This window comes from Schistocerca nitens, unplaced genomic scaffold (assembly GCF_023898315.1).
Source record: "Schistocerca nitens isolate TAMUIC-IGC-003100 unplaced genomic scaffold, iqSchNite1.1 HiC_scaffold_282, whole genome shotgun sequence".
Taxonomy (NCBI): domain Eukaryota; kingdom Metazoa; phylum Arthropoda; class Insecta; order Orthoptera; family Acrididae; genus Schistocerca; species Schistocerca nitens.
Window position 1 is genome coordinate 40,471 of NW_026045820.1, and position 16,326 is coordinate 56,796.

A 16,326-nucleotide genomic window follows, 5' to 3' on the forward strand; every position below is an offset into this window, starting at 1 on the left:
TGCACTCCGCACGCCATACCGAAGGCTTTGGAGCAACATTTCAATGGGGGGATCGCAGCCCAGGCTCTTGCAGGTCATCGTCCTCCCGCCATGCGGTCGAACTGTACGAAATCCACTTGCTTGGGGGAAGAATCTTGTACACTGAATTTTATAGAATATGGTGATAGGCAAAAGTTTTCGTGTACTGCTGCACGGAGAAACAAAAATTGGAGGAGCTGGGATTTGAACCCAGGACTTTCTGCATGCGAAGCAGACACTCTACCACTGAGTTACACCCCCGCCAGAGCAACTACATCTGGGACGAGTCTCTCGTGGATCCTACTGTCATTATTTCTTAGGTTTGAACGGTACAGTAAGTGTTCGAGGAACCTATTCATGACAAGACCTCAGCAGCGTCGACTCCGTGGCGCAACGGTAGCGCGTCTGACTCCAGATCAGAAGGTTGCGTGTTCAAATCACGTCGGGGTCACAGTGAAATTTTCGTTTACGAAAGCCATAGGCGAGTATGTCAGTTTAATCAGATACCAAACGATTACAGAGAACGGACGAACAGAACTTGCTTGAAAAAAGCTACTAGTGCAATTTTCGCGTTCTGACATTAAAGTGTAGGCGCCGACTCACACTTTCTCCAGGCGCGAACTGTCTAGTATTTTTGATATTTATATCGTTTAACGCTAATATATAACTGAGAGATAATGATTACGCAATATTTTGCTCGATTAGACGTCTTTAGCCAGGCAGAGTATAATATTTTTCCTTAAGTTATGGGAATAGAAAGATCGTGAAAGGGGGTATAGCTCAGTCGTAGAGCATTCGACTGCAGATCGAGAGGTCCCCGGTTCAATCCCGGGTGCCCCCTTCATTTTTCAGTATCTCGAAAAAACAAATGACGGTTGTCGCGGTGAGTTGCAAATAACATGTTTCAGATGCACTCCGCACGCCATACCGAAGGCTTTGGAGCAACATTTCAATGGGGGGATCGCAGCCCAGGCTCTTGCAGGTCATCGTCCTCCCGCCATGCGGTCGAACTGTACGAAATCCACTTGCTTGGGGGAAGAATCTTGTACACTGAATTTTATAGAATATGGTGATAGGCAAAAGTTTTCGTGTACTGCTGCACGGAGAAACAAAAATTGGAGGAGCTGGGATTTGAACCCAGGACTTTCTGCATGCGAAGCAGACACTCTACCACTGAGTTACACCCCCGCCAGAGCAACTACATCTGGGACGAGTCTCTCGTGGATCCTACTGTCATTATTTCTTAGGTTTGAACGGTACAGTAAGTGTTCGAGGAACCTATTCATGACAAGACCTCAGCAGCGTCGACTCCGTGGCGCAACGGTAGCGCGTCTGACTCCAGATCAGAAGGTTGCGTGTTCAAATCACGTCGGGGTCACAGTGAAATTTTCGTTTACGAAAGCCATAGGCGAGTATGTCAGTTTAATCAGATACCAAACGATTACAGAGAACGGACGAACAGAACTTGCTTGAAAAAAGCTACTAGTGCAATTTTCGCGTTCTGACATTAAAGTGTAGGCGCCGACTCACACTTTCTCCAGGCGCGAACTGTCTAGTATTTTTGATATTTATATCGTTTAACGCTAATATATAACTGAGAGATAATGATTACGCAATATTTTGCTCGATTAGACGTCTTTAGCCAGGCAGAGTATAATATTTTTCCTTAAGTTATGGGAATAGAAAGATCGTGAAAGGGGGTATAGCTCAGTCGTAGAGCATTCGACTGCAGATCGAGAGGTCCCCGGTTCAATCCCGGGTGCCCCCTTCATTTTTCAGTATCTCGAAAAAACAAATGACGGTTGTCGCGGTGAGTTGCAAATAACATGTTTCAGATGCACTCCGCACGCCATACCGAAGGCTTTGGAGCAACATTTCAATGGGGGGATCGCAGCCCAGGCTCTTGCAGGTCATCGTCCTCCCGCCATGCGGTCGAACTGTACGAAATCCACTTGCTTGGGGGAAGAATCTTGTACACTGAATTTTATAGAATATGGTGATAGGCAAAAGTTTTCGTGTACTGCTGCACGGAGAAACAAAAATTGGAGGAGCTGGGATTTGAACCCAGGACTTTCTGCATGCGAAGCAGACACTCTACCACTGAGTTACACCCCCGCCAGAGCAACTACATCTGGGACGAGTCTCTCGTGGATCCTACTGTCATTATTTCTTAGGTTTGAACGGTACAGTAAGTGTTCGAGGAACCTATTCATGACAAGACCTCAGCAGCGTCGACTCCGTGGCGCAACGGTAGCGCGTCTGACTCCAGATCAGAAGGTTGCGTGTTCAAATCACGTCGGGGTCACAGTGAAATTTTCGTTTACGAAAGCCATAGGCGAGTATGTCAGTTTAATCAGATACCAAACGATTACAGAGAACGGACGAACAGAACTTGCTTGAAAAAAGCTACTAGTGCAATTTTCGCGTTCTGACATTAAAGTGTAGGCGCCGACTCACACTTTCTCCAGGCGCGAACTGTCTAGTATTTTTGATATTTATATCGTTTAACGCTAATATATAACTGAGAGATAATGATTACGCAATATTTTGCTCGATTAGACGTCTTTAGCCAGGCAGAGTATAATATTTTTCCTTAAGTTATGGGAATAGAAAGATCGTGAAAGGGGGTATAGCTCAGTCGTAGAGCATTCGACTGCAGATCGAGAGGTCCCCGGTTCAATCCCGGGTGCCCCCTTCATTTTTCAGTATCTCGAAAAAACAAATGACGGTTGTCGCGGTGAGTTGCAAATAACATGTTTCAGATGCACTCCGCACGCCATACCGAAGGCTTTGGAGCAACATTTCAATGGGGGGATCGCAGCCCAGGCTCTTGCAGGTCATCGTCCTCCCGCCATGCGGTCGAACTGTACGAAATCCACTTGCTTGGGGGAAGAATCTTGTACACTGAATTTTATAGAATATGGTGATAGGCAAAAGTTTTCGTGTACTGCTGCACGGAGAAACAAAAATTGGAGGAGCTGGGATTTGAACCCAGGACTTTCTGCATGCGAAGCAGACACTCTACCACTGAGTTACACCCCCGCCAGAGCAACTACATCTGGGACGAGTCTCTCGTGGATCCTACTGTCATTATTTCTTAGGTTTGAACGGTACAGTAAGTGTTCGAGGAACCTATTCATGACAAGACCTCAGCAGCGTCGACTCCGTGGCGCAACGGTAGCGCGTCTGACTCCAGATCAGAAGGTTGCGCGTTCAAATCACGTCGGGGTCACAGTGAAATTTTCGTTTACGAAAGCCATAGGCGAGTATGTCAGTTTAATCAGATACCAAACGATTACAGAGAACGGACGAACAGAACTTGCTTGAAAAAAGCTACTAGTGCAATTTTCGCGTTCTGACATTAAAGTGTAGGCGCCGACTCACACTTTCTCCAGGCGCGAACTGTCTAGTATTTTTGATATTTATATCGTTTAACGCTAATATATAACTGAGAGATAATGATTACGCAATATTTTGCTCGATTAGACGTCTTTAGCCAGGCAGAGTATAATATTTTTCCTTAAGTTATGGGAATAGAAAGATCGTGAAAGGGGGTATAGCTCAGTCGTAGAGCATTCGACTGCAGATCGAGAGGTCCCCGGTTCAATCCCGGGTGCCCCCTTCATTTTTCAGTATCTCGAAAAAACAAATGACGGTTGTCGCGGTGAGTTGCAAATAACATGTTTCAGATGCACTCCGCACGCCATACCGAAGGCTTTGGAGCAACATTTCAATGGGGGGATCGCAGCCCAAGCTCTTGCAGGTCATCGTCCTCCCGCCATGCGGTCGAACTGTACGAAATCCACTTGCTTGGGGGAAGAATCTTGTACACTGAATTTTATAGAATATGGTGATAGGCAAAAGTTTTCGTGTACTGCTGCACGGAGAAACAAAAATTGGAGGAGCTGGGATTTGAACCCAGGACTTTCTGCATGCGAAGCAGACACTCTACCACTGAGTTACACCCCCGCCAGAGCAACTACATCTGGGACGAGTCTCTCGTGGATCCTACTGTCATTATTTCTTAGGTTTGAACGGTACAGTAAGTGTTCGAGGAACCTATTCATGACAAGACCTCAGCAGCGTCGACTCCGTGGCGCAACGGTAGCGCGTCTGACTCCAGATCAGAAGGTTGCGTGTTCAAATCACGTCGGGGTCACAGTGAAATTTTCGTTTACGAAAGCCATAGGCGAGTATGTCAGTTTAATCAGATACCAAACGATTACAGAGAACGGACGAACAGAACTTGCTTGAAAAAAGCTACTAGTGCAATTTTCGCGTTCTGACATTAAAGTGTAGGCGCCGACTCACACTTTCTCCAGGCGCGAACTGTCTAGTATTTTTGATATTTATATCGTTTAACGCTAATATATAACTGAGAGATAATGATTACGCAATATTTTGCTCGATTAGACGTCTTTAGCCAGGCAGAGTATAATATTTTTCCTTAAGTTATGGGAATAGAAAGATCGTGAAAGGGGGTATAGCTCAGTCGTAGAGCATTCGACTGCAGATCGAGAGGTCCCCGGTTCAATCCCGGGTGCCCCCTTCATTTTTCAGTATCTCGAAAAAACAAATGACGGTTGTCGCGGTGAGTTGCAAATAACATGTTTCAGATGCACTCCGCACGCCATACCGAAGGCTTTGGAGCAACATTTCAATGGGGGGATCGCAGCCCAGGCTCTTGCAGGTCATCGTCCTCCCGCCATGCGGTCGAACTGTACGAAATCCACTTGCTTGGGGGAAGAATCTTGTACACTGAATTTTATAGAATATGGTGATAGGCAAAAGTTTTCGTGTACTGCTGCACGGAGAAACAAAAATTGGAGGAGCTGGGATTTGAACCCAGGACTTTCTGCATGCGAAGCAGACACTCTACCACTGAGTTACACCCCCGCCAGAGCAACTACATCTGGGACGAGTCTCTCGTGGATCCTACTGTCATTATTTCTTAGGTTTGAACGGTACAGTAAGTGTTCGAGGAACCTATTCATGACAAGACCTCAGCAGCGTCGACTCCGTGGCGCAACGGTAGCGCGTCTGACTCCAGATCAGAAGGTTGCGTGTTCAAATCACGTCGGGGTCACAGTGAAATTTTCGTTTACGAAAGCCATAGGCGAGTATGTCAGTTTAATCAGATACCAAACGATTACAGAGAACGGACGAACAGAACTTGCTTGAAAAAAGCTACTAGTGCAATTTTCGCGTTCTGACATTAAAGTGTAGGCGCCGACTCACACTTTCTCCAGGCGCGAACTGTCTAGTATTTTTGATATTTATATCGTTTAACGCTAATATATAACTGAGAGATAATGATTACGCAATATTTTGCTCGATTAGACGTCTTTAGCCAGGCAGAGTATAATATTTTTCCTTAAGTTATGGGAATAGAAAGATCGTGAAAGGGGGTATAGCTCAGTCGTAGAGCATTCGACTGCAGATCGAGAGGTCCCCGGTTCAATCCCGGGTGCCCCCTTCATTTTTCAGTATCTCGAAAAAACAAATGACGGTTGTCGCGGTGAGTTGCAAATAACATGTTTCAGATGCACTCCGCACGCCATACCGAAGGCTTTGGAGCAACATTTCAATGGGGGGATCGCAGCCCAGGCTCTTGCAGGTCATCGTCCTCCCGCCATGCGGTCGAACTGTACGAAATCCACTTGCTTGGGGGAAGAATCTTGTACACTGAATTTTATAGAATATGGTGATAGGCAAAAGTTTTCGTGTACTGCTGCACGGAGAAACAAAAATTGGAGGAGCTGGGATTTGAACCCAGGACTTTCTGCATGCGAAGCAGACACTCTACCACTGAGTTACACCCCCGCCAGAGCAACTACATCTGGGACGAGTCTCTCGTGGATCCTACTGTCATTATTTCTTAGGTTTGAACGGTACAGTAAGTGTTCGAGGAACCTATTCATGACAAGACCTCAGCAGCGTCGACTCCGTGGCGCAACGGTAGCGCGTCTGACTCCAGATCAGAAGGTTGCGTGTTCAAATCACGTCGGGGTCACAGTGAAATTTTCGTTTACGAAAGCCATAGGCGAGTATGTCAGTTTAATCAGATACCAAACGATTACAGAGAACGGACGAACAGAACTTGCTTGAAAAAAGCTACTAGTGCAATTTTCGCGTTCTGACATTAAAGTGTAGGCGCCGACTCACACTTTCTCCAGGCGCGAACTGTCTAGTATTTTTGATATTTATATCGTTTAACGCTAATATATAACTGAGAGATAATGATTACGCAATATTTTGCTCGATTAGACGTCTTTAGCCAGGCAGAGTATAATATTTTTCCTTAAGTTATGGGAATAGAAAGATCGTGAAAGGGGGTATAGCTCAGTCGTAGAGCATTCGACTGCAGATCGAGAGGTCCCCGGTTCAATCCCGGGTGCCCCCTTCATTTTTCAGTATCTCGAAAAAACAAATGACGGTTGTCGCGGTGAGTTGCAAATAACATGTTTCAGATGCACTCCGCACGCCATACCGAAGGCTTTGGAGCAACATTTCAATGGGGGGATCGCAGCCCAGGCTCTTGCAGGTCATCGTCCTCCCGCCATGCGGTCGAACTGTACGAAATCCACTTGCTTGGGGGAAGAATCTTGTACACTGAATTTTATAGAATATGGTGATAGGCAAAAGTTTTCGTGTACTGCTGCACGGAGAAACAAAAATTGGAGGAGCTGGGATTTGAACCCAGGACTTTCTGCATGCGAAGCAGACACTCTACCACTGAGTTACACCCCCGCCAGAGCAACTACATCTGGGACGAGTCTCTCGTGGATCCTACTGTCATTATTTCTTAGGTTTGAACGGTACAGTAAGTGTTCGAGGAACCTATTCATGACAAGACCTCAGCAGCGTCGACTCCGTGGCGCAACGGTAGCGCGTCTGACTCCAGATCAGAAGGTTGCGTGTTCAAATCACGTCGGGGTCACAGTGAAATTTTCGTTTACGAAAGCCATAGGCGAGTATGTCAGTTTAATCAGATACCAAACGATTACAGAGAACGGACGAACAGAACTTGCTTGAAAAAAGCTACTAGTGCAATTTTCGCGTTCTGACATTAAAGTGTAGGCGCCGACTCACACTTTCTCCAGGCGCGAACTGTCTAGTATTTTTGATATTTATATCGTTTAACGCTAATATATAACTGAGAGATAATGATTACGCAATATTTTGCTCGATTAGACGTCTTTAGCCAGGCAGAGTATAATATTTTTCCTTAAGTTATGGGAATAGAAAGATCGTGAAAGGGGGTATAGCTCAGTCGTAGAGCATTCGACTGCAGATCGAGAGGTCCCCGGTTCAATCCCGGGTGCCCCCTTCATTTTTCAGTATCTCGAAAAAACAAATGACGGTTGTCGCGGTGAGTTGCAAATAACATGTTTCAGATGCACTCCGCACGCCATACCGAAGGCTTTGGAGCAACATTTCAATGGGGGGATCGCAGCCCAGGCTCTTGCAGGTCATCGTCCTCCCGCCATGCGGTCGAACTGTACGAAATCCACTTGCTTGGGGGAAGAATCTTGTACACTGAATTTTATAGAATATGGTGATAGGCAAAAGTTTTCGTGTACTGCTGCACGGAGAAACAAAAATTGGAGGAGCTGGGATTTGAACCCAGGACTTTCTGCATGCGAAGCAGACACTCTACCACTGAGTTACACCCCCGCCAGAGCAACTACATCTGGGACGAGTCTCTCGTGGATCCTACTGTCATTATTTCTTAGGTTTGAACGGTACAGTAAGTGTTCGAGGAACCTATTCATGACAAGACCTCAGCAGCGTCGACTCCGTGGCGCAACGGTAGCGCGTCTGACTCCAGATCAGAAGGTTGCGTGTTCAAATCACGTCGGGGTCACAGTGAAATTTTCGTTTACGAAAGCCATAGGCGAGTATGTCAGTTTAATCAGATACCAAACGATTACAGAGAACGGACGAACAGAACTTGCTTGAAAAAAGCTACTAGTGCAATTTTCGCGTTCTGACATTAAAGTGTAGGCGCCGACTCACACTTTCTCCAGGCGCGAACTGTCTAGTATTTTTGATATTTATATCGTTTAACGCTAATATATAACTGAGAGATAATGATTACGCAATATTTTGCTCGATTAGACGTCTTTAGCCAGGCAGAGTATAATATTTTTCCTTAAGTTATGGGAATAGAAAGATCGTGAAAGGGGGTATAGCTCAGTCGTAGAGCATTCGACTGCAGATCGAGAGGTCCCCGGTTCAATCCCGGGTGCCCCCTTCATTTTTCAGTATCTCGAAAAAACAAATGACGGTTGTCGCGGTGAGTTGCAAATAACATGTTTCAGATGCACTCCGCACGCCATACCGAAGGCTTTGGAGCAACATTTCAATGGGGGGATCGCAGCCCAGGCTCTTGCAGGTCATCGTCCTCCCGCCATGCGGTCGAACTGTACGAAATCCACTTGCTTGGGGGAAGAATCTTGTACACTGAATTTTATAGAATATGGTGATAGGCAAAAGTTTTCGTGTACTGCTGCACGGAGAAACAAAAATTGGAGGAGCTGGGATTTGAACCCAGGACTTTCTGCATGCGAAGCAGACACTCTACCACTGAGTTACACCCCCGCCAGAGCAACTACATCTGGGACGAGTCTCTCGTGGATCCTACTGTCATTATTTCTTAGGTTTGAACGGTACAGTAAGTGTTCGAGGAACCTATTCATGACAAGACCTCAGCAGCGTCGACTCCGTGGCGCAACGGTAGCGCGTCTGACTCCAGATCAGAAGGTTGCGTGTTCAAATCACGTCGGGGTCACAGTGAAATTTTCGTTTACGAAAGCCATAGGCGAGTATGTCAGTTTAATCAGATACCAAACGATTACAGAGAACGGACGAACAGAACTTGCTTGAAAAAAGCTACTAGTGCAATTTTCGCGTTCTGACATTAAAGTGTAGGCGCCGACTCACACTTTCTCCAGGCGCGAACTGTCTAGTATTTTTGATATTTATATCGTTTAACGCTAATATATAACTGAGAGATAATGATTACGCAATATTTTGCTCGATTAGACGTCTTTAGCCAGGCAGAGTATAATATTTTTCCTTAAGTTATGGGAATAGAAAGATCGTGAAAGGGGGTATAGCTCAGTCGTAGAGCATTCGACTGCAGATCGAGAGGTCCCCGGTTCAATCCCGGGTGCCCCCTTCATTTTTCAGTATCTCGAAAAAACAAATGACGGTTGTCGCGGTGAGTTGCAAATAACATGTTTCAGATGCACTCCGCACGCCATACCGAAGGCTTTGGAGCAACATTTCAATGGGGGGATCGCAGCCCAGGCTCTTGCAGGTCATCGTCCTCCCGCCATGCGGTCGAACTGTACGAAATCCACTTGCTTGGGGGAAGAATCTTGTACACTGAATTTTATAGAATATGGTGATAGGCAAAAGTTTTCGTGTACTGCTGCACGGAGAAACAAAAATTGGAGGAGCTGGGATTTGAACCCAGGACTTTCTGCATGCGAAGCAGACACTCTACCACTGAGTTACACCCCCGCCAGAGCAACTACATCTGGGACGAGTCTCTCGTGGATCCTACTGTCATTATTTCTTAGGTTTGAACGGTACAGTAAGTGTTCGAGGAACCTATTCATGACAAGACCTCAGCAGCGTCGACTCCGTGGCGCAACGGTAGCGCGTCTGACTCCAGATCAGAAGGTTGCGTGTTCAAATCACGTCGGGGTCACAGTGAAATTTTCGTTTACGAAAGCCATAGGCGAGTATGTCAGTTTAATCAGATACCAAACGATTACAGAGAACGGACGAACAGAACTTGCTTGAAAAAAGCTACTAGTGCAATTTTCGCGTTCTGACATTAAAGTGTAGGCGCCGACTCACACTTTCTCCAGGCGCGAACTGTCTAGTATTTTTGATATTTATATCGTTTAACGCTAATATATAACTGAGAGATAATGATTACGCAATATTTTGCTCGATTAGACGTCTTTAGCCAGGCAGAGTATAATATTTTTCCTTAAGTTATGGGAATAGAAAGATCGTGAAAGGGGGTATAGCTCAGTCGTAGAGCATTCGACTGCAGATCGAGAGGTCCCCGGTTCAATCCCGGGTGCCCCCTTCATTTTTCAGTATCTCGAAAAAACAAATGACGGTTGTCGCGGTGAGTTGCAAATAACATGTTTCAGATGCACTCCGCACGCCATACCGAAGGCTTTGGAGCAACATTTCAATGGGGGGATCGCAGCCCAGGCTCTTGCAGGTCATCGTCCTCCCGCCATGCGGTCGAACTGTACGAAATCCACTTGCTTGGGGGAAGAATCTTGTACACTGAATTTTATAGAATATGGTGATAGGCAAAAGTTTTCGTGTACTGCTGCACGGAGAAACAAAAATTGGAGGAGCTGGGATTTGAACCCAGGACTTTCTGCATGCGAAGCAGACACTCTACCACTGAGTTACACCCCCGCCAGAGCAACTACATCTGGGACGAGTCTCTCGTGGATCCTACTGTCATTATTTCTTAGGTTTGAACGGTACAGTAAGTGTTCGAGGAACCTATTCATGACAAGACCTCAGCAGCGTCGACTCCGTGGCGCAACGGTAGCGCGTCTGACTCCAGATCAGAAGGTTGCGTGTTCAAATCACGTCGGGGTCACAGTGAAATTTTCGTTTACGAAAGCCATAGGCGAGTATGTCAGTTTAATCAGATACCAAACGATTACAGAGAACGGACGAACAGAACTTGCTTGAAAAAAGCTACTAGTGCAATTTTCGCGTTCTGACATTAAAGTGTAGGCGCCGACTCACACTTTCTCCAGGCGCGAACTGTCTAGTATTTTTGATATTTATATCGTTTAACGCTAATATATAACTGAGAGATAATGATTACGCAATATTTTGCTCGATTAGACGTCTTTAGCCAGGCAGAGTATAATATTTTTCCTTAAGTTATGGGAATAGAAAGATCGTGAAAGGGGGTATAGCTCAGTCGTAGAGCATTCGACTGCAGATCGAGAGGTCCCCGGTTCAATCCCGGGTGCCCCCTTCATTTTTCAGTATCTCGAAAAAACAAATGACGGTTGTCGCGGTGAGTTGCAAATAACATGTTTCAGATGCACTCCGCACGCCATACCGAAGGCTTTGGAGCAACATTTCAATGGGGGGATCGCAGCCCAGGCTCTTGCAGGTCATCGTCCTCCCGCCATGCGGTCGAACTGTACGAAATCCACTTGCTTGGGGGAAGAATCTTGTACACTGAATTTTATAGAATATGGTGATAGGCAAAAGTTTTCGTGTACTGCTGCACGGAGAAACAAAAATTGGAGGAGCTGGGATTTGAACCCAGGACTTTCTGCATGCGAAGCAGACACTCTACCACTGAGTTACACCCCCGCCAGAGCAACTACATCTGGGACGAGTCTCTCGTGGATCCTACTGTCATTATTTCTTAGGTTTGAACGGTACAGTAAGTGTTCGAGGAACCTATTCATGACAAGACCTCAGCAGCGTCGACTCCGTGGCGCAACGGTAGCGCGTCTGACTCCAGATCAGAAGGTTGCGTGTTCAAATCACGTCGGGGTCACAGTGAAATTTTCGTTTACGAAAGCCATAGGCGAGTATGTCAGTTTAATCAGATACCAAACGATTACAGAGAACGGACGAACAGAACTTGCTTGAAAAATGCTACTAGTGCAATTTTCGCGTTCTGACATTAAAGTGTAGGCGCCGACTCACACTTTCTCCAGGCGCGAACTGTCTAGTATTTTTGATATTTATATCGTTTAACGCTAATATATAACTGAGAGATAATGATTACGCAATATTTTGCTCGATTAGACGTCTTTAGCCAGGCAGAGTATAATATTTTTCCTTAAGTTATGGGAATAGAAAGATCGTGAAAGGGGGTATAGCTCAGTCGTAGAGCATTCGACTGCAGATCGAGAGGTCCCCGGTTCAATCCCGGGTGCCCCCTTCATTTTTCAGTATCTCGAAAAAACAAATGACGGTTGTCGCGGTGAGTTGCAAATAACATGTTTCAGATGCACTCCGCACGCCATACCGAAGGCTTTGGAGCAACATTTCAATGGGGGGATCGCAGCCCAGGCTCTTGCAGGTCATCGTCCTCCCGCCATGCGGTCGAACTGTACGAAATCCACTTGCTTGGGGGAAGAATCTTGTACACTGAATTTTATAGAATATGGTGATAGGCAAAAGTTTTCGTGTACTGCTGCACGGAGAAACAAAAATTGGAGGAGCTGGGATTTGAACCCAGGACTTTCTGCATGCGAAGCAGACACTCTACCACTGAGTTACACCCCCGCCAGAGCAACTACATCTGGGACGAGTCTCTCGTGGATCCTACTGTCATTATTTCTTAGGTTTGAACGGTACAGTAAGTGTTCGAGGAACCTATTCATGACAAGACCTCAGCAGCGTCGACTCCGTGGCGCAACGGTAGCGCGTCTGACTCCAGATCAGAAGGTTGCGTGTTCAAATCACGTCGGGGTCACAGTGAAATTTTCGTTTACGAAAGCCATAGGCGAGTATGTCAGTTTAATCAGATACCAAACGATTACAGAGAACGGACGAACAGAACTTGCTTGAAAAAAGCTACTAGTGCAATTTTCGCGTTCTGACATTAAAGTGTAGGCGCCGACTCACACTTTCTCCAGGCGCGAACTGTCTAGTATTTTTGATATTTATATCGTTTAACGCTAATATATAACTGAGAGATAATGATTACGCAATATTTTGCTCGATTAGACGTCTTTAGCCAGGCAGAGTATAATATTTTTCCTTAAGTTATGGGAATAGAAAGATCGTGAAAGGGGGTATAGCTCAGTCGTAGAGCATTCGACTGCAGATCGAGAGGTCCCCGGTTCAATCCCGGGTGCCCCCTTCATTTTTCAGTATCTCGAAAAAACAAATGACGGTTGTCGCGGTGAGTTGCAAATAACATGTTTCAGATGCACTCCGCACGCCATACCGAAGGCTTTGGAGCAACATTTCAATGGGGGGATCGCAGCCCAGGCTCTTGCAGGTCATCGTCCTCCCGCCATGCGGTCGAACTGTACGAAATCCACTTGCTTGGGGGAAGAATCTTGTACACTGAATTTTATAGAATATGGTGATAGGCAAAAGTTTTCGTGTACTGCTGCACGGAGAAACAAAAATTGGAGGAGCTGGGATTTGAACCCAGGACTTTCTGCATGCGAAGCAGACACTCTACCACTGAGTTACACCCCCGCCAGAGCAACTACATCTGGGACGAGTCTCTCGTGGATCCTACTGTCATTATTTCTTAGGTTTGAACGGTACAGTAAGTGTTCGAGGAACCTATTCATGACAAGACCTCAGCAGCGTCGACTCCGTGGCGCAACGGTAGCGCGTCTGACTCCAGATCAGAAGGTTGCGTGTTCAAATCACGTCGGGGTCACAGTGAAATTTTCGTTTACGAAAGCCATAGGCGAGTATGTCAGTTTAATCAGATACCAAACGATTACAGAGAACGGACGAACAGAACTTGCTTGAAAAAAGCTACTAGTGCAATTTTCGCGTTCTGACATTAAAGTGTAGGCGCCGACTCACACTTTCTCCAGGCGCGAACTGTCTAGTATTTTTGATATTTATATCGTTTAACGCTAATATATAACTGAGAGATAATGATTACGCAATATTTTGCTCGATTAGACGTCTTTAGCCAGGCAGAGTATAATATTTTTCCTTAAGTTATGGGAATAGAAAGATCGTGAAAGGGGGTATAGCTCAGTCGTAGAGCATTCGACTGCAGATCGAGAGGTCCCCGGTTCAATCCCGGGTGCCCCCTTCATTTTTCAGTATCTCGAAAAAACAAATGACGGTTGTCGCGGTGAGTTGCAAATAACATGTTTCAGATGCACTCCGCACGCCATACCGAAGGCTTTGGAGCAACATTTCAATGGGGGGATCGCAGCCCAGGCTCTTGCAGGTCATCGTCCTCCCGCCATGCGGTCGAACTGTACGAAATCCACTTGCTTGGGGGAAGAATCTTGTACACTGAATTTTATAGAATATGGTGATAGGCAAAAGTTTTCGTGTACTGCTGCACGGAGAAACAAAAATTGGAGGAGCTGGGATTTGAACCCAGGACTTTCTGCATGCGAAGCAGACACTCTACCACTGAGTTACACCCCCGCCAGAGCAACTACATCTGGGACGAGTCTCTCGTGGATCCTACTGTCATTATTTCTTAGGTTTGAACGGTACAGTAAGTGTTCGAGGAACCTATTCATGACAAGACCTCAGCAGCGTCGACTCCGTGGCGCAACGGTAGCGCGTCTGACTCCAGATCAGAAGGTTGCGTGTTCAAATCACGTCGGGGTCACAGTGAAATTTTCGTTTACGAAAGCCATAGGCGAGTATGTCAGTTTAATCAGATACCAAACGATTACAGAGAACGGACGAACAGAACTTGCTTGAAAAAAGCTACTAGTGCAATTTTCGCGTTCTGACATTAAAGTGTAGGCGCCGACTCACACTTTCTCCAGGCGCGAACTGTCTAGTATTTTTGATATTTATATCGTTTAACGCTAATATATAACTGAGAGATAATGATTACGCAATATTTTGCTCGATTAGACGTCTTTAGCCAGGCAGAGTATAATATTTTTCCTTAAGTTATGGGAATAGAAAGATCGTGAAAGGGGGTATAGCTCAGTCGTAGAGCATTCGACTGCAGATCGAGAGGTCCCCGGTTCAATCCCGGGTGCCCCCTTCATTTTTCAGTATCTCGAAAAAACAAATGACGGTTGTCGCGGTGAGTTGCAAATAACATGTTTCAGATGCACTCCGCACGCCATACCGAAGGCTTTGGAGCAACATTTCAATGGGGGGATCGCAGCCCAGGCTCTTGCAGGTCATCGTCCTCCCGCCATGCGGTCGAACTGTACGAAATCCACTTGCTTGGGGGAAGAATCTTGTACACTGAATTTTATAGAATATGGTGATAGGCAAAAGTTTTCGTGTACTGCTGCACGGAGAAACAAAAATTGGAGGAGCTGGGATTTGAACCCAGGACTTTCTGCATGCGAAGCAGACACTCTACCACTGAGTTACACCCCCGCCAGAGCAACTACATCTGGGACGAGTCTCTCGTGGATCCTACTGTCATTATTTCTTAGGTTTGAACGGTACAGTAAGTGTTCGAGGAACCTATTCATGACAAGACCTCAGCAGCGTCGACTCCGTGGCGCAACGGTAGCGCGTCTGACTCCAGATCAGAAGGTTGCGTGTTCAAATCACGTCGGGGTCACAGTGAAATTTTCGTTTACGAAAGCCATAGGCGAGTATGTCAGTTTAATCAGATACCAAACGATTACAGAGAACGGACGAACAGAACTTGCTTGAAAAAAGCTACTAGTGCAATTTTCGCGTTCTGACATTAAAGTGTAGGCGCCGACTCACACTTTCTCCAGGCGCGAACTGTCTAGTATTTTTGATATTTATATCGTTTAACGCTAATATATAACTGAGAGATAATGATTACGCAATATTTTGCTCGATTAGACGTCTTTAGCCAGGCAGAGTATAATATTTTTCCTTAAGTTATGGGAATAGAAAGATCGTGAAAGGGGGTATAGCTCAGTCGTAGAGCATTCGACTGCAGATCGAGAGGTCCCCGGTTCAATCCCGGGTGCCCCCTTCATTTTTCAGTATCTCGAAAAAACAAATGACGGTTGTCGCGGTGAGTTGCAAATAACATGTTTCAGATGCACTCCGCACGCCATACCGAAGGCTTTGGAGCAACATTTCAATGGGGGGATCGCAGCCCAGGCTCTTGCAGGTCATCGTCCTCCCGCCATGCGGTCGAACTGTACGAAATCCACTTGCTTGGGGGAAGAATCTTGTACACTGAATTTTATAGAATATGGTGATAGGCAAAAGTTTTCGTGTACTGCTGCACGGAGAAACAAAAATTGGAGGAGCTGGGATTTGAACCCAGGACTTTCTGCATGCGAAGCAGACACTCTACCACTGAGTTACACCCCCGCCAGAGCAACTACATCTGGGACGAGTCTCTCGTGGATCCTACTGTCATTATTTCTTAGGTTTGAACGGTACAGTAAGTGTTCGAGGAACCTATTCATGACAAGACCTCAGCAGCGTCGACTCCGTGGCGCAACGGTAGCGCGTCTGACTCCAGATCAGAAGGTTGCGTGTTCAAATCACGTCGGGGTCACAGTGAAATTTTCGTTTACGAAAGCCATAGGCGAGTATGTCAGTTTAATCAGATACCAAACGATTACAGAGAACGGACGAACAGAACTTGCTTGAAAA

General features: G+C 46.1%; 53 non-coding genes across 53 annotated transcripts; 35 read left to right on the forward strand and 18 right to left on the reverse strand.

The window, feature by feature from the left end:
- Nucleotides 1-207: 207 nt before the first annotated feature.
- Trnaa-cgc (transfer RNA alanine (anticodon CGC)) lies at nt 208-279 on the reverse strand. Its single transcript has one exon. It is a non-coding gene; the product is annotated as a tRNA-Ala (tRNA).
- A 118-nt stretch (nt 280-397) lies between these two features.
- On the forward strand, nt 398-469 carry Trnaw-cca (transfer RNA tryptophan (anticodon CCA)). The gene has a single exon. It is a non-coding gene; the product is annotated as a tRNA-Trp (tRNA).
- A 318-nt stretch (nt 470-787) lies between these two features.
- Nucleotides 788-859, forward strand: Trnac-gca (transfer RNA cysteine (anticodon GCA)). The gene has a single exon. It is a non-coding gene; the product is annotated as a tRNA-Cys (tRNA).
- Nucleotides 860-1,134: 275 nt separating this feature from the next.
- Nucleotides 1,135-1,206, reverse strand: Trnaa-cgc (transfer RNA alanine (anticodon CGC)). The gene has a single exon. It is a non-coding gene; the product is annotated as a tRNA-Ala (tRNA).
- Nucleotides 1,207-1,324: 118 nt separating this feature from the next.
- On the forward strand, nt 1,325-1,396 carry Trnaw-cca (transfer RNA tryptophan (anticodon CCA)). Its single transcript has one exon. It is a non-coding gene; the product is annotated as a tRNA-Trp (tRNA).
- A 318-nt stretch (nt 1,397-1,714) lies between these two features.
- Trnac-gca (transfer RNA cysteine (anticodon GCA)) lies at nt 1,715-1,786 on the forward strand. Its single transcript has one exon. It is a non-coding gene; the product is annotated as a tRNA-Cys (tRNA).
- A 275-nt stretch (nt 1,787-2,061) lies between these two features.
- Trnaa-cgc (transfer RNA alanine (anticodon CGC)) lies at nt 2,062-2,133 on the reverse strand. Its single transcript has one exon. It is a non-coding gene; the product is annotated as a tRNA-Ala (tRNA).
- Nucleotides 2,134-2,251: 118 nt separating this feature from the next.
- On the forward strand, nt 2,252-2,323 carry Trnaw-cca (transfer RNA tryptophan (anticodon CCA)). Its single transcript has one exon. It is a non-coding gene; the product is annotated as a tRNA-Trp (tRNA).
- A 318-nt stretch (nt 2,324-2,641) lies between these two features.
- Nucleotides 2,642-2,713, forward strand: Trnac-gca (transfer RNA cysteine (anticodon GCA)). The gene has a single exon. It is a non-coding gene; the product is annotated as a tRNA-Cys (tRNA).
- A 275-nt stretch (nt 2,714-2,988) lies between these two features.
- Trnaa-cgc (transfer RNA alanine (anticodon CGC)) lies at nt 2,989-3,060 on the reverse strand. Its single transcript has one exon. It is a non-coding gene; the product is annotated as a tRNA-Ala (tRNA).
- A 118-nt stretch (nt 3,061-3,178) lies between these two features.
- Trnaw-cca (transfer RNA tryptophan (anticodon CCA)) lies at nt 3,179-3,250 on the forward strand. Its single transcript has one exon. It is a non-coding gene; the product is annotated as a tRNA-Trp (tRNA).
- Nucleotides 3,251-3,568: 318 nt separating this feature from the next.
- On the forward strand, nt 3,569-3,640 carry Trnac-gca (transfer RNA cysteine (anticodon GCA)). Its single transcript has one exon. It is a non-coding gene; the product is annotated as a tRNA-Cys (tRNA).
- A 275-nt stretch (nt 3,641-3,915) lies between these two features.
- On the reverse strand, nt 3,916-3,987 carry Trnaa-cgc (transfer RNA alanine (anticodon CGC)). Its single transcript has one exon. It is a non-coding gene; the product is annotated as a tRNA-Ala (tRNA).
- Nucleotides 3,988-4,105: 118 nt separating this feature from the next.
- Trnaw-cca (transfer RNA tryptophan (anticodon CCA)) lies at nt 4,106-4,177 on the forward strand. The gene has a single exon. It is a non-coding gene; the product is annotated as a tRNA-Trp (tRNA).
- Nucleotides 4,178-4,495: 318 nt separating this feature from the next.
- Trnac-gca (transfer RNA cysteine (anticodon GCA)) lies at nt 4,496-4,567 on the forward strand. Its single transcript has one exon. It is a non-coding gene; the product is annotated as a tRNA-Cys (tRNA).
- A 275-nt stretch (nt 4,568-4,842) lies between these two features.
- On the reverse strand, nt 4,843-4,914 carry Trnaa-cgc (transfer RNA alanine (anticodon CGC)). The gene has a single exon. It is a non-coding gene; the product is annotated as a tRNA-Ala (tRNA).
- A 118-nt stretch (nt 4,915-5,032) lies between these two features.
- On the forward strand, nt 5,033-5,104 carry Trnaw-cca (transfer RNA tryptophan (anticodon CCA)). The gene has a single exon. It is a non-coding gene; the product is annotated as a tRNA-Trp (tRNA).
- Nucleotides 5,105-5,422: 318 nt separating this feature from the next.
- Nucleotides 5,423-5,494, forward strand: Trnac-gca (transfer RNA cysteine (anticodon GCA)). Its single transcript has one exon. It is a non-coding gene; the product is annotated as a tRNA-Cys (tRNA).
- Nucleotides 5,495-5,769: 275 nt separating this feature from the next.
- On the reverse strand, nt 5,770-5,841 carry Trnaa-cgc (transfer RNA alanine (anticodon CGC)). Its single transcript has one exon. It is a non-coding gene; the product is annotated as a tRNA-Ala (tRNA).
- Nucleotides 5,842-5,959: 118 nt separating this feature from the next.
- On the forward strand, nt 5,960-6,031 carry Trnaw-cca (transfer RNA tryptophan (anticodon CCA)). The gene has a single exon. It is a non-coding gene; the product is annotated as a tRNA-Trp (tRNA).
- Nucleotides 6,032-6,349: 318 nt separating this feature from the next.
- Trnac-gca (transfer RNA cysteine (anticodon GCA)) lies at nt 6,350-6,421 on the forward strand. Its single transcript has one exon. It is a non-coding gene; the product is annotated as a tRNA-Cys (tRNA).
- A 275-nt stretch (nt 6,422-6,696) lies between these two features.
- On the reverse strand, nt 6,697-6,768 carry Trnaa-cgc (transfer RNA alanine (anticodon CGC)). Its single transcript has one exon. It is a non-coding gene; the product is annotated as a tRNA-Ala (tRNA).
- A 118-nt stretch (nt 6,769-6,886) lies between these two features.
- On the forward strand, nt 6,887-6,958 carry Trnaw-cca (transfer RNA tryptophan (anticodon CCA)). Its single transcript has one exon. It is a non-coding gene; the product is annotated as a tRNA-Trp (tRNA).
- A 318-nt stretch (nt 6,959-7,276) lies between these two features.
- Nucleotides 7,277-7,348, forward strand: Trnac-gca (transfer RNA cysteine (anticodon GCA)). Its single transcript has one exon. It is a non-coding gene; the product is annotated as a tRNA-Cys (tRNA).
- A 275-nt stretch (nt 7,349-7,623) lies between these two features.
- Trnaa-cgc (transfer RNA alanine (anticodon CGC)) lies at nt 7,624-7,695 on the reverse strand. Its single transcript has one exon. It is a non-coding gene; the product is annotated as a tRNA-Ala (tRNA).
- Nucleotides 7,696-7,813: 118 nt separating this feature from the next.
- Nucleotides 7,814-7,885, forward strand: Trnaw-cca (transfer RNA tryptophan (anticodon CCA)). The gene has a single exon. It is a non-coding gene; the product is annotated as a tRNA-Trp (tRNA).
- A 318-nt stretch (nt 7,886-8,203) lies between these two features.
- On the forward strand, nt 8,204-8,275 carry Trnac-gca (transfer RNA cysteine (anticodon GCA)). The gene has a single exon. It is a non-coding gene; the product is annotated as a tRNA-Cys (tRNA).
- Nucleotides 8,276-8,550: 275 nt separating this feature from the next.
- Nucleotides 8,551-8,622, reverse strand: Trnaa-cgc (transfer RNA alanine (anticodon CGC)). Its single transcript has one exon. It is a non-coding gene; the product is annotated as a tRNA-Ala (tRNA).
- A 118-nt stretch (nt 8,623-8,740) lies between these two features.
- On the forward strand, nt 8,741-8,812 carry Trnaw-cca (transfer RNA tryptophan (anticodon CCA)). The gene has a single exon. It is a non-coding gene; the product is annotated as a tRNA-Trp (tRNA).
- Nucleotides 8,813-9,130: 318 nt separating this feature from the next.
- On the forward strand, nt 9,131-9,202 carry Trnac-gca (transfer RNA cysteine (anticodon GCA)). Its single transcript has one exon. It is a non-coding gene; the product is annotated as a tRNA-Cys (tRNA).
- A 275-nt stretch (nt 9,203-9,477) lies between these two features.
- Nucleotides 9,478-9,549, reverse strand: Trnaa-cgc (transfer RNA alanine (anticodon CGC)). The gene has a single exon. It is a non-coding gene; the product is annotated as a tRNA-Ala (tRNA).
- Nucleotides 9,550-9,667: 118 nt separating this feature from the next.
- On the forward strand, nt 9,668-9,739 carry Trnaw-cca (transfer RNA tryptophan (anticodon CCA)). Its single transcript has one exon. It is a non-coding gene; the product is annotated as a tRNA-Trp (tRNA).
- A 318-nt stretch (nt 9,740-10,057) lies between these two features.
- Nucleotides 10,058-10,129, forward strand: Trnac-gca (transfer RNA cysteine (anticodon GCA)). The gene has a single exon. It is a non-coding gene; the product is annotated as a tRNA-Cys (tRNA).
- A 275-nt stretch (nt 10,130-10,404) lies between these two features.
- Trnaa-cgc (transfer RNA alanine (anticodon CGC)) lies at nt 10,405-10,476 on the reverse strand. Its single transcript has one exon. It is a non-coding gene; the product is annotated as a tRNA-Ala (tRNA).
- Nucleotides 10,477-10,594: 118 nt separating this feature from the next.
- On the forward strand, nt 10,595-10,666 carry Trnaw-cca (transfer RNA tryptophan (anticodon CCA)). Its single transcript has one exon. It is a non-coding gene; the product is annotated as a tRNA-Trp (tRNA).
- A 318-nt stretch (nt 10,667-10,984) lies between these two features.
- Trnac-gca (transfer RNA cysteine (anticodon GCA)) lies at nt 10,985-11,056 on the forward strand. Its single transcript has one exon. It is a non-coding gene; the product is annotated as a tRNA-Cys (tRNA).
- Nucleotides 11,057-11,331: 275 nt separating this feature from the next.
- On the reverse strand, nt 11,332-11,403 carry Trnaa-cgc (transfer RNA alanine (anticodon CGC)). The gene has a single exon. It is a non-coding gene; the product is annotated as a tRNA-Ala (tRNA).
- A 118-nt stretch (nt 11,404-11,521) lies between these two features.
- On the forward strand, nt 11,522-11,593 carry Trnaw-cca (transfer RNA tryptophan (anticodon CCA)). The gene has a single exon. It is a non-coding gene; the product is annotated as a tRNA-Trp (tRNA).
- A 318-nt stretch (nt 11,594-11,911) lies between these two features.
- Trnac-gca (transfer RNA cysteine (anticodon GCA)) lies at nt 11,912-11,983 on the forward strand. Its single transcript has one exon. It is a non-coding gene; the product is annotated as a tRNA-Cys (tRNA).
- A 275-nt stretch (nt 11,984-12,258) lies between these two features.
- Nucleotides 12,259-12,330, reverse strand: Trnaa-cgc (transfer RNA alanine (anticodon CGC)). The gene has a single exon. It is a non-coding gene; the product is annotated as a tRNA-Ala (tRNA).
- A 118-nt stretch (nt 12,331-12,448) lies between these two features.
- On the forward strand, nt 12,449-12,520 carry Trnaw-cca (transfer RNA tryptophan (anticodon CCA)). Its single transcript has one exon. It is a non-coding gene; the product is annotated as a tRNA-Trp (tRNA).
- Nucleotides 12,521-12,838: 318 nt separating this feature from the next.
- Nucleotides 12,839-12,910, forward strand: Trnac-gca (transfer RNA cysteine (anticodon GCA)). Its single transcript has one exon. It is a non-coding gene; the product is annotated as a tRNA-Cys (tRNA).
- A 275-nt stretch (nt 12,911-13,185) lies between these two features.
- Nucleotides 13,186-13,257, reverse strand: Trnaa-cgc (transfer RNA alanine (anticodon CGC)). Its single transcript has one exon. It is a non-coding gene; the product is annotated as a tRNA-Ala (tRNA).
- A 118-nt stretch (nt 13,258-13,375) lies between these two features.
- Trnaw-cca (transfer RNA tryptophan (anticodon CCA)) lies at nt 13,376-13,447 on the forward strand. The gene has a single exon. It is a non-coding gene; the product is annotated as a tRNA-Trp (tRNA).
- A 318-nt stretch (nt 13,448-13,765) lies between these two features.
- Nucleotides 13,766-13,837, forward strand: Trnac-gca (transfer RNA cysteine (anticodon GCA)). The gene has a single exon. It is a non-coding gene; the product is annotated as a tRNA-Cys (tRNA).
- A 275-nt stretch (nt 13,838-14,112) lies between these two features.
- Nucleotides 14,113-14,184, reverse strand: Trnaa-cgc (transfer RNA alanine (anticodon CGC)). Its single transcript has one exon. It is a non-coding gene; the product is annotated as a tRNA-Ala (tRNA).
- A 118-nt stretch (nt 14,185-14,302) lies between these two features.
- Trnaw-cca (transfer RNA tryptophan (anticodon CCA)) lies at nt 14,303-14,374 on the forward strand. Its single transcript has one exon. It is a non-coding gene; the product is annotated as a tRNA-Trp (tRNA).
- Nucleotides 14,375-14,692: 318 nt separating this feature from the next.
- Trnac-gca (transfer RNA cysteine (anticodon GCA)) lies at nt 14,693-14,764 on the forward strand. The gene has a single exon. It is a non-coding gene; the product is annotated as a tRNA-Cys (tRNA).
- Nucleotides 14,765-15,039: 275 nt separating this feature from the next.
- Nucleotides 15,040-15,111, reverse strand: Trnaa-cgc (transfer RNA alanine (anticodon CGC)). Its single transcript has one exon. It is a non-coding gene; the product is annotated as a tRNA-Ala (tRNA).
- Nucleotides 15,112-15,229: 118 nt separating this feature from the next.
- Trnaw-cca (transfer RNA tryptophan (anticodon CCA)) lies at nt 15,230-15,301 on the forward strand. The gene has a single exon. It is a non-coding gene; the product is annotated as a tRNA-Trp (tRNA).
- A 318-nt stretch (nt 15,302-15,619) lies between these two features.
- On the forward strand, nt 15,620-15,691 carry Trnac-gca (transfer RNA cysteine (anticodon GCA)). The gene has a single exon. It is a non-coding gene; the product is annotated as a tRNA-Cys (tRNA).
- A 275-nt stretch (nt 15,692-15,966) lies between these two features.
- On the reverse strand, nt 15,967-16,038 carry Trnaa-cgc (transfer RNA alanine (anticodon CGC)). The gene has a single exon. It is a non-coding gene; the product is annotated as a tRNA-Ala (tRNA).
- A 118-nt stretch (nt 16,039-16,156) lies between these two features.
- On the forward strand, nt 16,157-16,228 carry Trnaw-cca (transfer RNA tryptophan (anticodon CCA)). Its single transcript has one exon. It is a non-coding gene; the product is annotated as a tRNA-Trp (tRNA).
- The last annotated feature ends 98 nt before the right edge of the window (nt 16,229-16,326 follow it).